This window comes from Triplophysa dalaica, chromosome 14 (assembly GCF_015846415.1).
Source record: "Triplophysa dalaica isolate WHDGS20190420 chromosome 14, ASM1584641v1, whole genome shotgun sequence".
Taxonomy (NCBI): domain Eukaryota; kingdom Metazoa; phylum Chordata; class Actinopteri; order Cypriniformes; family Nemacheilidae; genus Triplophysa; species Triplophysa dalaica.
In genome coordinates, this window is record NC_079555.1 from 22,096,733 (window position 1) to 22,113,711 (window position 16,979).

Genomic DNA, 16,979 nt, shown 5'->3' on the forward strand with positions numbered 1-16,979 from the left:
CATTCTTTTTTTTATTCCTCAAACTGCCTGGAAAACACTAAGAAAAAAAAAAAGATAACTTAAGGGATTGCAGTGGACCAACATTATCTCTTCAGGCATTCACACAGTCCATCCATATTGCCGTTTTGCCTTAACAGGCCACAGGGTAAAGATTCAAGGATCAACCAGGGACACACCTGTTATTAAATGCTATGGCTATTGAATGTTTACTGACTGCCCAGTAGAAGTTGAAGTTGTTGTTCACAGTTAGAAAACACTTAAAGCACATGTGTCCGTCAGAGGTGACATGTCAGTGCACAATAAGAGAGAGCTCCAAAGGCGACCTGTAAGAGCTGATGCCCAAAAGGAAATAAGTCAGCAATTGCAAACAACACTAACAAGGGCACTCTACCTTCAGAAAATAGAAAACCTTAGGGAATCTGTGGTAGAATCCGGCTGTCGAGATGAGGCACCATCACCAGGTGTTTTGAAATCCATTTCCTGGTGACGAAGAATGAAGGACAGGAAACATAAAAATGAAACGTCTTGCTTACGTATGTAACCTCAGTTCCCTGATGGAGGGACACGTTGTGTCGAGAACGACAGATGGGGTTCGCCCTTGAGAACCAATCAACTCTGACTACTATAGAAAAGGCCAATGAAATTTGCTGAATGAAATTTGCATGCCGGTCTCTGCCCCCGGATGTCCGGTATAAAAGGAAGCCGGCATGCAGCATTCATTTACCTTTTGTTCTGAAGAGCCTGAGAGCCTCTAACGACTGCAGCAGCATATGATACGCGTTTGTGGCATAAGGGACACAACGTCTCGTTCCCTCCATCAGGAAACTGAGGTTACATACGTAACCAAGACGTTCCCTTTCTGTCGGTCTCTCGACGTTGTGTCGAGAACGACAGATGGGGTTATCTATGGAAAACGCCACAACGCTGTATCGCGTCACAATCTCTAGCGAAGCGACAGTAACAGGCCTGGGTAACTGTAACCTTCCAGTGTGGTGGTCGGGGGGTTCCAGAGCTTTCTTGGAGAAAGATGGGTACAGCCCTGACCGGTAACCTTTCACGGACGGAGGCCTTAGCTCTCTACTTGCGAGAGGCCATCCGGCTCGGGTTTACACCGGGTGAGCGCAACTCTTAATCAGAGAAGCGCTGCAGAGGCCACCTCCTACCCGCGGGAGGGAATGGTGGATATAGGTATGGTCTCGTCCTTGGAGGAGAACGCATGGAACGTGGAGGCCCACCTGGGGAAGCTCATGGGTTACCATGTGTGGGAACCGTTGCCATGAGGATAAATCAAACGGAACAGCCGACGGGGGGGGGGGGGGTTGATTGTTACGGCGTCCGATAGCACTAGGTCCGGTTAGAGCTATCTGTGAAAGTTCATATGGTATCACGGCCTGAGGGGGAAGGCTGCTCTGCCCAGCCAACCCTGGGGGGTGCTTGCTTAGTGATGGATGGAATGCCTGTTCTTAGCCATATGTTTGGGTAAGAAGAAAGGTAGAGAGCACACTGACCCAACCTCTTGGAGGGTGGGAAGGTGCTTTCGCAGGCATACGCCCCCCGGATGCCAGTCCTACATGTCGCCACGCAGGACGTGAGCAGACACCGGGTTTACGCGAAGGATGTTAACCGTTGCGAAGGTGTTTGGGCGTAGCCCAACCCGCAGCTATACAGATGTCTGCTAGAGAGGGGCTTCTGGCCAGTGCCCAGGAGGTGGCTATACCCCGTGTGGAGTAAGCCCTCAGTGGGCATGGGAGATTCTGAGATCGAAATGCCGTCATAACGGCGTCCACGACCCAGTGCTCCAGCCTCTGCTTGGAGACAGCCTTCCCCTTCTGCTGTCCTCCAATACATACAAGGAGCTGGTCAGAACTACTGAAGCTCTGCGTGTGGTCCAGGACACAACACGGATGGGGTTGGGTCTTCCTCCCCGATGGGGGGAAGCACCTGCAAGTTCACCACTGGGTCCCGAAAGACGCCCAGGGGAAGGTCGCTGCAGGTAGGGACGATCCGCCGCTCTACGTCATTGATCCGGCAATGTAGAAGAAGAAGAATTCATTGAATTCGTTCTGTTCGTAGTAATGAGCGAAGGCTCTGAAGAACAAAAGGTAAATGAATGCTGCACGCCAGCTTCCTTTTATACCGGACATCCGGGGGCGGAGAACGGCATGCAAATTTGATACGTCAACTTTCATTGGCCAAATTTCATTGGCCTATTCTATAGTAGTCAGAGTTGATTGGTTCTCAAGGGCGAACCCCATCTGTTGTTCTTGACACAACGTCGAGAGACCGACAGAAAGGGAACTATCAGTCTCCATATGATGGTAAATGAAAAAAGAGATGAACCGGATGAGGTAATCCAGAAAGATATCCTTCATCTGAAGGGTGTGATGTCTTGGTCCAAGAAAAGCATTGATATATTCCACCAAAGATCTAAATGCGACATTGTCTATCTTGACGTAAATGAAGCATTGTCTTTTTACATATATGAGCTAGTTGTCAGAAACCCAAATAAGGGTTCCTCTCCTTTTCCAGCAGCTACCTATGTGACATGTGACCACACAACCTCATCAATTGTGTATTTTCTGAATGCTTTCCAAACAGATCATGCCAAGCAACATGGTCACAAAAACATCCGTCCACTCATGATTATATGTGATGGATCCTTGGTACTCATGAATGCCATTTCACTCGTCTACTGCCAAACCAACCTTAATGCCTTGCTCCAAAGTTACTTTAGAATTCTGACAGGGAAAGGCACTGCTGAAGACTTTGATCGTCCTATACTCCATCGCTGTCTTAGTCATATCATGATAAATGCTGAAACCCTGTGCAAAAAGCAGTAAGTAAAATCTCACTTTTATTTAAAGTACATAACCATATTAAGGACAACACATTTACATTTACATTTACATTTAGATATTTAGCAGACACTTTTATCCAAAGCGACTTACAAAGAGTTTAGGAGGAATAAGTGATAGTTCATGCTGGAGCCATAATACATTAGGTGCCAATACAAAGTTACTGCTTTCAATAAAAGCTAGACCACTACCTGTTGAGAGAATTTTTTTTTTTTGTCAAGTATTCACAGAAGAGATGGGTTTTAAGTAGTTTTTTTAATGTTGTGAGAGATGTGGTTGAACGGACAGAGTTAGGAAGATTGTGGAGTTGTGAAGCAGAATGAGTCGGAACGCGATTTACTGTCCTTATGGGAAGGCAATACAAGACGACGCTGGTTTGCTGAACGCAGGGATCTTGATAGGGTGTAGGAGTGCAGGAGAGTGTGGAAGTAAGCCAATACATAATTTGTGATGATTTATGATGAATGTTTTATTTTTTTTCTCTTTCAGTGCACCAAAGAACTACAAGCTGGCCATGCTTATTTTTGGACTTCTGACCACAGCAAGTTCCATTGCTGAGTTTGTTGATATGCTCCTGAGCTGCACTGTCATCTTCTCAAGCACATGCAGCTCAGAAAATGTTGAAAAACACTTCAACAACATTCAGGCTTTGTTGACCACTGTTGCAGAGTCAGTGGTTGATGACAACAGCATAGTTTCTGAGGACCTTGAGGTACACTTTAAACACATTAAAACATGTCTTGAAATAATGTATTCTGCTAACCTGATTTGAACCACTCATGTAAACATCATGTAAATTTCATATTTTAGGAAACCTTCAGTCAAACGCCTTTTCACAGGCATTTCATGGAGGTCATAGGCACTGCACCTCTCAACAAACATGGGGATCCTAATGTGTACTATACTGAGACATTCATCTCCTCATTGGCTGCACCCTTCTTGAGTCTTGCAGCTCTATGGACAGGCATTATGCTGGGTCAGTTACACTTTTTGTGATTAAAAGAGTCACTCAGGGAAAGACATAAACATATATTTACTTATTCACAATAATTTAGGGTAAAGTATTACTTGCCCATTGCCATGTATGGACAAATAATAGCAGATTGAGTCAGTTATCAAAATGCTTGCTTCAAGGCAAATATAAAATATATTGTTTAATAATATATTTATCTGTTTTGTTATATTATGTGAAGTAATTGTTCAAGGTTAAGGTCTCCTATCCTTTTCTCTCAAAGCAAGTTTTGAACTTTAGCTTTACAGATGTAGTGTTGTTCTAAGTTCTGGTGTAGCATATGATGGAGGCAAATTATTAAACCAAAAGAAGATGCAAACCTAATGTGTTTAACTGTATCTTCAGGGGACCTGGGCAGGCATAGTGATGGACCCCCATACCAGCTATTCTCAAAGAAATTTTCAAAAATTTCTAAGAAAAAATGCCAGGTGTGATATAATTTGGATAGGTATATGCAATCTAGTGTTTAAATGTTTGAACCTGTAACTTCAATCTGTACTATAACTCTTTTTTTTCATATCAGAATTTCACACAAGACAACAAGACTCAAGGAATTATGGAAAAAAGTCAGTGGGACTTGAAGAAAATTCGCTTTAGAGGCAGACGACTAAACAGACTTAATGACTTCATTATGACCTACAAAGACACCCACACTGCACTTCTGAGAGAATTTAATGATGCGGAACGTGTCACTAAACGAAAGCTAAAACAGTCTATTGTTCTTTAATCTATGTAAGTGTTATGTGTCCAAAAAGGTTAATATTTTATAAATCACAGACACATGAGAAATTGCTCTTTTGGTAAGAGAAGTCTTAGGATGCATTTTCATCCCTGCCATGTGTAACGGCTCGTGCAGGGAACACTCGAGAGATGCAGATAATCTAATATATTTAAATGTAATCCAAGAACACGCAGGGTAAAATCACAACATTATAGACATATACAGTGCCGAACAAAAAAGTGAACTAAGGAGAGAACTTAAATAGTAGACAGGTGAAGGGAATTAACAAATGATGTCCAGATGATGGGGATCATCTATTATGGATACTGTATTCATGAAATGAATGCCAAACACAACATGCCAAATGTGCACAGAAAATATAACAATATATAAATATGATTTTCGATAGGGTCATCCATACGCCCCAAAGAAAGATATACATTAGCAAATTAAATGCACTCTAAACAAGCACATTTTGGTGTTTTAGCTTAAATAAAAAGTATATATATATATCTAACATACAGTATATGTCAAGAAACATGTACAAATGTTGAAGAATGTCACTACCATACAAATAAACATTTTAATATATCAGAATTCCTTCTATATATTTCATTTTGTAGGAGCATTCTACTGAAGAAGAAGTGGAGGCAGCGAAAGCAAAGTAGAAGAGGAGTCTATGTTACCGCCATCAACAAGCCCTTCCATTTTAAAAAAGCAGTGGTAACATGAAGCACATTTTGATACTTTAGTAAATCCAATTTCTTCAAAGATATTTCTAGTTTTCTAGTTATGTCTTTCCCGAAATAAATCGGGTGTCTACAGCTCAGAGGACAACCGGCAGACCTTCTCCTGACAGACAAACACCATCAGTGTCAGCACAGGAACCAAAGACAGAGAGCCATGACAAAGATGCTTTGGAGGTGAACTTGGCTGTACTGTCTTTTCAGGTGTACAACTTACACCTTAAAGTCAAAACTGTACATTTTGGTCTGGGACATATTGAAACAATTTGATTGTACCAACCTTAAGGATACGCTACTTAAGTGATACCACATTCTTCTATGAAATTTCCAGTTTCTAATGTCTTTCCTAAAAATAAACCAGGTGTCTACAGCTCAGGGGAAAACCGGCACACCTTCTCCTGACAGACAAACACCATCAGTGTTAGCACAAGAAGCACAGACAGAGAGCCAAGACAAAGATACTTTGAAGGTAAACTTAAAGGTACTGTCTTTTGTAGTGTGCACTTGCATTCGCGAAAGTTTGACAATTAAAAGTTACGATAACAATACACATAATAAATGCAGGGCTATCAAGTTTTGAAGACAGGCAAGAGTGACACTCCCCCCAACCCCCCCCCCCAGAAGAAAATATCTGACACATGACACTGACAATTTAAACAAATACAAAGTGTTTATTCAATTTCCATTTATAAAATTTGTCTTCTGACACCTTAGCCATCTCCTCCACCGTCTCTTCCTCTTCCACCTGCACTGTCTCTTCATCTTCCACCTGCACTGTCTCATCATCTTCCACCTGCACTGTCTCTTCCACCTGCACTGTCTCATCATATTCCACCCTGCACTGTCTCATCATCTTCCACCTGCACTGTCTCATCATATTCCACCTGCACTGTCTCTTCATCTTCCACCTGCACTGTCTCATCATATTCCACCTGCACTGTCTCTTCATCTTCCACCTGCACTGTCTCATCATCTTCCACCTGCACTGTCTCATCATCTTCCACCTGCACTGTCTCATCATCTTCCACCTGCACTGTCTCATCATCTACCACTTGCACTGTCTCATCATCTACCACTTGCACTGTCTCATTATCTTCCACCTGCACTGTCTCATCATCTACCACTTGCACCGTCTCTTCATCTTCCACCTGCACCGTCTCATCATCTTCCACCTGCACTGTCTCATCATCTTCCACCTGCACTGTCTCATCATCTTCCACCTGCACTGTCTCATCATCTTCCACCAGCACTGTCTCATCATCTTCCACCTGCACTGTCTCATCATCTTCCACCAGCACTGTCTCATCATCTTCCACCTGCACTGTCTCATCATCTTCCACCAGCACTGTCTCATCATCTTCCACCTGCACTGTCTCATCATCTTCCACCTGCACTGTCTCATCATCTTCCACCTGCACTGTCTCATCATCTTCCACCTGCACTGTCTCATCATCTACCACTTGCACTGTCTCATCATCTTCCACCTGCACTGTCTCATCATCTTCCACCTGCACTGTCTCATCATCTTCCACCTGCACTGTCTCATCATCTTCCACCAGCACTGTCTCATCATCTTCCACCTGCACTGTCTCATCATCTTCCACCTGCACTGTCTCATCATCTTCCACCAGCACTGTCTCATCATCTTCCACCTGCACTGTCTCATCATATTCCACCTGCACTGTCTCATCATCTTCCACCTGCACTGTCTCATCATCTTCCACCAGCACTGTCTCATCATCTTCCACCTGCACTGTCTCATCATCTTCCACCTGCACTGTCTCATCATCTTCCACCTGCACTGTCTCATCATCTTCCACCTGCAGTGTCTCATCATCTTCCACCTGCACTGTCTCATCATCTTCCACCTGCACTGTCTCATCATCTTCCACCTGCACTGTCTCATCATCTTCCACCAGCACTGTCTCATCATCTTCCACCTGCACTGTCTCATCATCTTCCACCTGCACTGTCTCATCATCTTCCACCTGCACTGTCTCATCATCTTCCACCTGCACTGTCTCATCATATTCCACCTGCACTGTCTCATCATCTTCCACCTGCACTGTCTCATCATATTCCACCTGCACTGTCTCATCATCTTCCACCTGCACTGTCTCATCATCTTCCACCTGCACTGTCTCTTCATCTTCCACCTGCACTGTCTCATCATCTTCCACCTGCACTGTCTCTTCCACCTGCACTGTCTCATCATCTTCCACCTGCACTGTCTCATCAGCTTCCACCTGCACTGTCTCATCATCTTCCACCAGCACTGTCTCATCAGCTTCCACCTGCACTGTCTCATCATCTTCCACCTGCAACGTCTCTTCCACCTGCACTGTCTCATCATCTTCCACCTGCACCGTCTCCTCCTCTGTCTCCTCCCCTAATGTGCTTACCATTTTCGCCACCTTCTCTGGGCCAGCATCCTGTAACCTGCTCTTTTTGGGGGGCTTTCCTCTCAGGGTGAATGAAAGGATGCTTAGTTGCCTTTTACCTGACATCTTTGAAAGACAGATGCAATGATAAATGCATACATGGCCAGGATTATATAATTATAAAGTATGACATGATTTTAAAAGTGACCTATAACATCGACTATGCAATGCACTTTAATTAATTTAGTGCTAATAAAATGATTAAGCCTATTGGAGAGAGATATATTTATAATGTGACAATATGTCAGTCATCGTGTGATAACGAAAATATGACTAGGCCTAGACTAACGTTACGTGTTTTGAGCAGATGTTGTCAGTGAACAGGCTGTAAAACTGTTGGCTAAGTAACAGACACTCATGAAAAACTGATGCTAATTATCTGGGAAACATTCTCTAACAGCAGTCAAGTTGTCATTGTTTGTGTCAATTAAGTTGTGAATTTGTTGTAACAGGAGATCATTACTTACTTTGTGCTCAAAGTGATGCTCGTAGGTCCAGTGGTTTCCTCTGTGGGTGAACGAGGAAGATGGTGAACAATTCCAGGATGCTTTTTTTCATTGGTTGTTGTGTTAAATCTTACCCAGATACAATAGTGCTATTTTCTGATTGGCTATTGTGTAGCCTATTTCTTTTTTTTGATTGGCTGATAAGTGGCAGGCTAGATTAAAAACTCCAGGGGAGACGCGCTTGATTCCTGCCGGTTTCCATAGTGAGAGCGGCGCGACCAGATAACTTTTGGGCTCTGCGGCATATTAAATGTATTATAAATAGTTTTTCTGCGTGAGAAATACAATGTGTGGCGGGAGTGCGTGACAAAAGACCGAAATGAGTGACTGTCACGCTCAATGCTTGATACTTGAGAGCCCTGTATATGAAAGGCCGTATACCTTTCCGTATCCAAGTGATCTGAATGCATAGGCAAACAACAAAAAATACAAATAATCACGTATTTTTTACTGTAAAACTACGATCCTAACCGATCGTTGCCGTAAACCCCCTTGCAGACGCGCATGTAATTTTAAAGTGTAGATAGCGTGACCGCACTTATCCGAACCGCAGATGGCGTGACTCTTGTTATTTTGTCTGATGTGGACAAAAAGTAAATTACATGGAAAACATTTTTTTCGCTAGAGTCTTTTTGCCGTGGGGGTCGGTTTTTTTGATCAACCGTTGCTTTCATTTAGTGGGAAACTGGAGTTAGTACGGCCCCGCGAGCGCGATGTCTCGCTTTCCCGGCGCAGAAACCCCCTGGGGTTATGAGGCGCGGAAGTTGACAAAAGTGAAGCGAATGCCGAGAGAGGGGTTGAGTGTGCGCGAGAGGGGTTGAGTGTGCGCGAGAGGGTGCGAATACGCGCGAGAGGGTGCATACCATAAACGTGCGCAAGAGGGAGTCGAGAGTAAATTATTCTGAAAAAGTAATTAATTACTAGTTACTCATTACATATTCAATAGTGTAATTAGATTGCTGTCCAAAAAGTATTTAGTTACTCACTACTGATTACTTTCTATATCCTACATCAACCTTGATAAGTTAAGTGATTCAAGGATAGACATGAAACGGCTTATTTAATTCATTCAAAATAATAATATTATTAACTGACCAAAGTATTACAAATATGAGCACAGATTTTAAAGTAAGACTTTGAATTTTGAAGTCAATTACACAGTGTTCCTCCATTAACCTATGCCACTGATCCATGCTGTTCAAATTTCTGGAGCGCATACTTTCATCATATATTGTCACACAAGTGTTTAGTTCTGTAAAATATCTTTGAACATCATTGCACTGACAACAAGTGCACTTTAAAAGAATAGAAATTTACATATTTAGAATTGCAGGATACCTCCGTTGACCAATTCCCATTCTAACTCATACGGTATTGGTCAACGGAGGTATCCTGCAATTCTAAATATGTTTAAGACACGTTTTATAATTCTATTTCTATTCTTTTAAAGTGCACTTGTTGTCAGTGCAATGATGTTCAAAGATATTTTACAGAACTAAAATATTCACTTGTGTGACAATATATGATGAAAGTATGCGCTCCAGAAATTTGAACAGCATGGATCAGTGGCATAGGTTAATGGAGCGACACTGTCGTATACAGTGTTGGGTGTAACTAGTTACTAAGTAATTAGTTACTGTAATTTAATTACTTTCCCCTTGAAAAGTAAAGTAAGGGATTACTCATATGTTTTCTGCAATTTAATTACAGTTACTTTTGATGTAATTAAACTAAATACATTGTGAAATATATGCGTGTGCAATGGTGTAATTGACATCAAAATTCAAAGTCTTACTTTAAAATCTGTGCTCATATTTGTAATACTTTGGTCAGTTAATAATATTATTATTTTGAATGAATTAAATAAGCCGTTTCATGTCTATCCTTGAATCACTTAACTTATCAAGGTTGATGTAGGATATAGAAAGTAATCAGTAGTGAGTAACTAAATACTTTTTGGACAGCAATCTAATTACACTATTGAATATGTAATGAGTAATTAGTAATTAATTACTTTTTCAGAATAATTTACTCTCGAATCCCTCTTGCGCACGTTTATGGTATGCACCCTCTCGCGCGTATTCGCACCCTCTCGGGCGTATTTGGACCCCTCTCGCGCACACTCAACCCCTCTCTCGGCATTCGCTTCACTTTTGTCAACTTCCGCGCCTCATATGGGGTCTCGGGTCGCGGCGTCTGTGATTGAGCGGGAGGGAGAAGCTGCTCATATAGTTCACTGTAAGGCGGCCACCCCGTGAATAAAAGAGTACATAACAGCGTTTCTAAAACCCGTCGTCTGTAAATAAGCACATGGTTACAAAGCGCATGCGCCGTGCGACAGAATTAGCCAAAATCTCAGTTTTTTTTAAGGTGTGTGAATTTTATCAGACTATATCTTCGGTTATAAAACAGAACTGACAACCGAAAATATGTAAATGACAAAGGCTTTATTGGACAATAAGATGCATGTAACGATCAGACAGTAGAAACAAGTATGAAGTTGTAACATGTGCTGCCTCTTAGCGTTTCATATACAATGCATTTACTTTGGCGGTCACATTTTGTAATTTTCTTATCCATCCGTGATAAGACTGTATCTGTGATCGATTAACTAGTTGGATAAACAGCCCTTCCGCGTCTGCTCTCTTTCCTCAATTGTTTGGTTTGAGTTGCGCATGGCTGCGTGCGTGTCCTCCTTTTCCAAATTCGCATGCGCTCTCTACCGATGAGCTGAACAACCCCTCGGCCTCTCCTCCGATTATGTAGCTCCGTGTAGTGTATTTAACTGTCACTTGCATTTAAAGGTACAGTGTGTAGCATTTTGAAGGATTTATTTACCAAAATGTAATATATAATACAAAACTATGTTGTGAATGGTGCAGAAATATATTACAAAATTAAGTGAAATGTTTATATTACCTTACAATGAGCCATTTTATGTCAATACACCGCGGGCACACCCTTACATGTAATTTATCAAATTGCACAGTCATGTTTCTATAGTAGCACTACACGGACAAACTGAGCACGTTTTGTAAAACGAAGGATGCACGGGACTATGTTCTTCTTCTTCGGCTGTGTTTTGGAGGCAGCTTGCAAAGCCACTACATAGAAGGATTAGCAAAAGAAGTGGAAGAACAATATCAAAATTTACTTGTCGTGTTTTTTATTAGAAATAGGAACGGTTCTTTGTTGCAGTAAGAACTGAAATTTGCGCTAATGGCGGACCACACATACTCTGCAAACGAGCCGACAGAGCGTCAATCTGTGTCGTCAAAAATAGAAAATGCGATGCAGCAAGGCCAAGTCGAGACAAAAACGGCAGAAAACCCGAATAAACATTGGTGTGGTTCTTTTTGAAAAAGGAGGGCACTGTAGAAGGAAACAGCTTTGCTAAGCGACGCCGAAGTTGCCAGCTTTCTTTTGGACCGCTAAATTTGTCTAATTTGTCTAACTTCAGTCTGTTGTTCGCCTGTGAGACGTAGATTGAAATTATCAACACCACCGATAATGGCCGCTATCATTTACGGAACCCTTTTGTCCTGTGACCGTAGCTTCTCTAATGGGAGGGAGAGGGGGGTAGCGGAGCTGTAGGTTGCAATTTCCTACATCGCCAATAGTGGCCTCTGAAACTTACACACAGAGCCTTTAAAATCAGAGAAGCGTTCATAATATAGCAACACATTGTCGAGACAGGGCAAACAGCATATTGCCGAGTTATCCTCATCCAAACGCAGAACAGTCTTTATTGAGCACAACTATCCATGTGTAGTGCCAGTAGAGAACCAGTTGGAGCAACCTGGCATGCCATAATGTATGTTCCTGTCTTTCAAATGATTCAGGAGTTGTTTAAAAACACAGACATTCTAAACATGATTCAGAAACTTTGTGCTGTCTACTGGGCACTTGCCAATATGTCTCCAAAATACATATCAGCATTACACAACATACAGCTAGCAATGCTTTCAAAAGTTACAGACCTCCATAAACATGGGTATGCAGCTGTACTTGCTTCATTATTACGTGATGTTTATATTCTTGAAGAGGATGGTGTCTTCATCGAAAGACTTGGTCGCAATGTCAAAGGCACCATATTTTGTGTTTCTGCTGACAATCTAGCAGCCAACGGATTAAGTAGCTTTGTGGACCATGATCCGAATGAAGTACTTCACTTTAGAGTATTTGAACCAAAAGATTGCATCATTTCCATATCAGCACAATGATAAAGTGGATAGACCTCATCCAATTCCCAAAACATTTTTGTCTCGAGGAACAATAGGAGGAAATGGACATGAAAATGCTTCTCTGCTCCGTCTGCTTCCATTGCTTTTAGGCAGTGTAGTACCAGAAGGTGATAGTGCATGGGCAGTTTTGATGGAAGTGAAAGAGTTAGTGGAGTTAGCATTATGCCCATCATTAACTGTTGTAGCCTTAGACTATTTTCAGTCCAAAATCAGTGATCATAAGCAGGTACTGCTGGAGACGTTCCCCGAGTTTAGCCTTCGTCGTTAACATCACTACGTGGAGCATTACCCCACCCTGATCAAGTACTTTGGGCCCCTGGTGCATGTTTGGACTATGCGATTTGAGACCAAACACTGTTTTTTTAAACGGGTTGTGCATGACGCTAAAAACTTATAAATATTTTAAAGACAATGGCGGTCAGACACCCCCGGCTATACCTTGTGAAGAAGAGTGACACCAAGGAAGTCCGCTTTCTTGATGCACCCATCTCGCAGGGTGGGTTGTTGGTAACACCGTCGAGGACTGAGCTCAGCAGTTTTTGACGGTGTAGCAGACAGTGGCAATTAGCCAAATTTTTTCACGCCACGACTCTGCCGCCTACAGGCCTCCGAGATCTCACGTGACGTCTGCTTCCCTGCAACCCAGGACCCCTTCGACATCGGCTCCGGTTCCTGTGCCCCCACAGGCGGCACCCCGGAAGCAGAGGTCGAGGGGGAAACCTCCACCCCGTCAGCAACCTTCTCTTGAGAAGGGACACTGATGGGAAGACCCAAGGGAGAATAACATCGGGCCCGAACCTTCACAGCCACGGCTCTGATCGGTTGGTACGGGACGACTCCTGGCTCGTCACCAAAGCAGGGCCCTTTTCAGGGCTTGGCGCCCACTTACTCGCAGAGTTTTCTGTTCTCCCCGGGTGTACTTGCAGCCTATCGCACACTCCTCTGGACTGTGCACGGCGAACCGACCTCACACCCTGGCGAGGCGTGAGGTCGTACACATACGACAGCTGTCGCCACTCTCAAACCGACAGTGCGTGCCATCGTCCCGCAAGGCAGGTAAAAAGGCGGAGCCAACCTTCCCTCCGGGGACCCCCGCGACATGGTTAGCTCCGCCAGCCGACGAACCCCCCAGTGGGAATGATGAAGCAGACCGTCCCCTTGGTCACCCTGTCACAGTCACTGGGAGCTCGAGAGCTGCCCACAATGTCTCGCTGGCTAATGAGGGCGGTCCGTCTTGGTTACTCGATCAAGTTCGCCAGAGACTCTCCCAAGTTTTGGGGCATCATCTCTCCCTCTGTCAGAGGCAGGGACGACTCCGTACTTCGGGTAGAGGTCACCACCCTTCTGGCATTTGACCGCGTGGTATTCCCTGCCCTCGGCACGGATATCCTGGCACACAACTGACCGCGGGATGGGCGGAAGCACACCTTCCCCCCCCAGGAGCCTCCTTGCACAGACGCTGTGCAAGGTCAGGGAGCAGGAGCACCAAGTGTTATTGGTTACAGCACACCGGTCTAACCACACTTGGCTTCAGAGCTGATGCTCTGGACAGCGACTCCCCCTGAACCATTCCGCTGACAGAGGACCTGCTCTATCAGGGGAGGGACACGTTCTGGCATCCCAGATCAGACCTCTGGAACACCCATGTCTGGTCTCTAGACGGGAGGAGAAGATCCTGAGATGGCTACTCCCCCTCTATAGCAGAGACCATCACCCAGGCTAGGGCCCCATCTACTAGGCAGTTACACGCCTATAGACTGCGCCTCTTCTCGTCCTGGTGTCTCTCTCAATGAGAAAGACCCACTGAGGTGCTCGATCAGGATTGAGTTTTCCTTCTTACAAGACTGGAGACTAACATCTCCCCGCCACACTGAATGTTTATGTAGTCACTATTGCAACTCATCACGACTCAGTCGGTGGACAGTTTCTAGGGCAACACGACCTGGTCACCAGGTTCATAAGGGGCGCGAGAGGGCGGAATCCGCCTCATCTCCGCTCCATACCCTCTTGGGACCCTAAGTGGTCCTGGGGAGCCTCAGTACCCCCCAAGAGCCCCTCGGAGGTTCCGATTTTCCTCACAGAGTAAGACGGCCCTCCTGACAGCACTCACTTCCTTCAAGAGGGTAGGGGACCACCGAGCATCCTCCGTGTCCCCGGATTGCCTTAAAACTCCCATAGGGGAGGAAGACCCAACCCGATCAGTGTTGTGTCCAGGACGTGCTGGACCGCATGCAGAGCTCTGACCAGCTCCTTGTCTGTTGGAGGACAGCAGAAGGGGAAGGCTGTCTCAAAACAGAGGCTGGCGCACTGGGTCGTGGATGCCGTTACGACGGCATTCCGATCTCAGAATCTCCCATGCCCATTGGCAGTGAGGCCTCACTCCACACGGAGTTTAGCCACCTCCTGGGCACTGGCAGAAGCGCCTCTCTAACAGACATCTGTAGAGCTGCGGGTTGTGCTACGCCCAAACACCTTCGCAAGGGTTAACCTACGCGTAAACCCGGTGTCAGCCCACGTCCTGCGTGGCGACATGTAGGACTGGCATCCGGGGGGGCGTATGCCTGCGAAAGCACCTTTCCACCCTCTAACACGTTGGGTCAGTGTGCTATCTACCTGTTCTTCTTACCCAAAAACATGGCTAAGAAACTGGTACCTCACCAACCTCCCTTCTTACCCAGACACTGGTTAAGAACAGGCATTCCATCAATCACTAAGCAAGCACCCCCTGGGGGGCTGGCTGGGCAGAGCAGCCTTCCCCCTTAGGCCGGGATACCATGTGAGCTATCACAGATAGCTCTAACCGGACCTAGTGCTACCGGACGTCTGTAACACCCCCTCCGTGGGCTGTTCCGTCTGATGTATCCTCATGAGAATGGTTCCCACTCCTGGTAACCCATGAGCTTCCCCAGGTGGACCTCCACCTCACGGTTAACTACCCAGTCTGCACGTTCCATGCGTTCTCCTCCAAGGACGAGACCATACCTATATCCACCATATTCCTCCCCATGGGTAGGTGGTGGCCTCTGCAGCGCTTCTCTGATTAAGAGTTGCGCTCACCGGGTATAAACCCGAGCCGGACGGCCTCTCGCCAGTAGAGACCTAAGGCCCCATCTGTGAAAGGTTACCGGTCAGGGCTGTACCCATCTTTCTTCCAGAAAGCTTTGGAACCCCCTGACCACCACACTGGAAGGTTACAGTTTCGCGGAAGCATCGAGCTTACACGCCAAGGCTTGTTACCGTCGCTTCACTATAGATTGTGACGCGATACAGCGTTGTGGCGTTTTCCATAGGCAACCCCATCTTTCGTTCTCGACACAACATCGAGAGTCCGACAGAAAGGGAACGTCTTGGTTACGTATGTAACCTCAGTTCCCTGATGGAGGGAACTAGACGTTGTGTCCCTTATGCCACAAACATGTATCTTATTCTGCTGCAGTCGTGAGAGGCTCTCAGGCTCTTCAGAATAAGAGGTAAGTGAATGCTGCACGTCACATACGTAACCAAGATGTTTTTGCTTTAATATTGTTTTTTATTTTGCAGGGCACATCTGATGAACCACTGCTTTTAGATGTTGCAGTGGCCCTCCTTACAGTCGTCACAGATAATGAGACAAGTCCAGTTCACTTCCACCCTGTGAAAATCTCTGTTGTCATTGAAAGCTGTCACGGTTCACAAAGGGACTCAGATGCAGGTAAGGTACAACACAGTTTATTAGACAGGCTTACTGAGAGAACAAAAGATAGGCAGGGTACTCCTGGGCCAAAACACTCAATACACTGCTGGTAGAGAAAACCAAAAATCCACAAATCCGGGAAAGGTAAACGGGAACCAAAAATAACCGAATGGGGAAAAAATAAATCCAAACCGGCTCACGGGTTGCCACGTTCCTGCGGACAAATATGAAGAGGTAAAGTACACAGCACAGCAAGGGCAACAATGTCACAAATAAATTTACATCGCCACAAAGTGACACAAAAATTTACATCGCCACAGCCAAGCTAAAATAGAGGGAAACAGTGATGAGGAACAGGTGAGGGTAATAAACATTAAAGGGAGACAGGTGATGGAGATAAAACACTAATGGGAGACTAACGGAGAAACAAGGGGGCGGAGCTACACGCGGCAAACTATCAAAACATACCGCCACGTGTCTCCACATAAAACAAAACATACACACGAGACATGGTTCTGTCCTGACCTTGTCCAGGGAGTTAGAGAACTGAAAAAACAGGAAGGACAAGGTCCTGACAGAAAGCGAGATTGTGGTCAACCTCTTTAGATTTGCTGATGCCTTCCTGGTAATGTTTGGATTGATCTATGCACTACACCTCAGCTATACCAGGGGACTGACCAACACTTTTGAATACACTCAGAAAATTTTACTTTGTAACTTGGGTGACAGTTTACCATCTTCAAGACCGAGTCTCAAAAATTACTTGATGCGCATGTAGAAA

At 44.8% G+C, this 16,979-nt stretch overlaps 1 long non-coding RNA gene across 1 annotated transcript; it reads right to left on the minus strand.

The window, feature by feature from the left end:
• Positions 1-324: 324 nt before the first annotated feature.
• Positions 325-8,283, minus strand: LOC130436068 (uncharacterized). The gene is made up of 3 exons (XR_008908911.1): positions 8,243-8,283; positions 2,706-2,822; positions 325-480 (listed from the first exon to the last, which is right to left on the minus strand). It is a non-coding gene; the product is annotated as an uncharacterized LOC130436068 (long non-coding RNA).
• Between the last annotated feature and the right edge of the window lie 8,696 nt (positions 8,284-16,979).